Below are 1,334 nucleotides of genomic sequence, written 5' to 3' on the forward strand. Positions count from 1 at the left end.
TCAGTTTTTGATTATTATAATAAATGGTGCCATGTAGATTTTTGTATATTTCTTTGCATATGTGCACAGATACATTGGGTAAATACCTAAGAATGGAATTGATGAGTGAGAGGGTTTGTGTTAGTGTTCATTGTTAACAGATTTTGACAAATAGGTTTATAAGACGATGATTCTTATCATATTTATATAATCAGTAAGTGGGAGTTCCTATAGTTCCACATCCTCAACAAAAGTTGATGTTACATAACTAATTACCATTAGCAATTCTGGTGAGGTGTTATGACAGCTCACCGTGGAATTAATTTTTGCTTCTCTGATTTTTAATGATATAAAATATTCTTTCATATGTTTATTGACCACTTAAGTATCCTCTTTTGTGAAATACTCTTTTATTTTATTTTATTGGTTTAAAACAAGGCAATTTCTTATTTCTCATGGTTTAATACAAGTATAAAATGAGGTAATGTACATATAGCACTAAGGACAGCGCCAGGCACAGACTTGGCATTCAGTAATTGTTAGCTCTTGCAATAAGAATGACCTTGCCCATGAGAAAGCCCTGCACAGCACAGAAGAATTTTGGCACTGCTTGGCACTAGGGCCATCCTTGTGGCACGTGGGGACCCTGACAAATATTTCTTTTTTTTAATACTTATTAAATCATAGCTGTGTACACTAATACAATCATGGGGTACAATGTGCTGGTTTTATATACAATTTGAAATATTTTCATCAGACTGGTTAACATAGAATATAAATGTCTTAACACAATAACTAAGACAATACTGTGAAAGCTATGAAGTACTCTTGTAAACTGTTCCTTTTCCTTTTGGGTTATCTATGTTTTTCTTGTTGTTTTAGTGAGAGTTAAATACATATATTCTATGTATAAACCATATTAAATTATATATGTTTTACATATAAAATTTCCTGCTCCATGGCTTGCTTTTTCACATTTCTAGGTGTGTCTTGATGAAGACTTCCTTATTCCATGTTATCACACAGAGAAGTTTACCAATTACTTCTTTTTAGGATTAGTGCTCATTATGTTTAGTTGAAAAAAATTCCTCATGCCTTAAAGACATGAAGCTATTCATCTTACATAGATGAATTTTTCTTTTACAATTAAATCTACTGTCCCTCTGGCATTTATTTATATGACATGAAGTATGTTGTCAATGCCTATCTTTTTTAATACAGATTTGCCATTCTCAGCAACATATACCGGGAAGACTGCATATGTCAATGTTTGAAAATTTCTCTTGATAATATTTTTATCGTTTTTAATATAACTTTTTATTTCAAAATATTAAGGCAATACAAATATTTTAGGT

Source organism: Otolemur garnettii, unplaced genomic scaffold (genome assembly GCF_000181295.1).
Source record: "Otolemur garnettii isolate 467f Iridium unplaced genomic scaffold, OtoGar3 scaffold00173, whole genome shotgun sequence".
NCBI classification, from domain to species: Eukaryota; Metazoa; Chordata; class Mammalia; order Primates; family Galagidae; genus Otolemur; species Otolemur garnettii.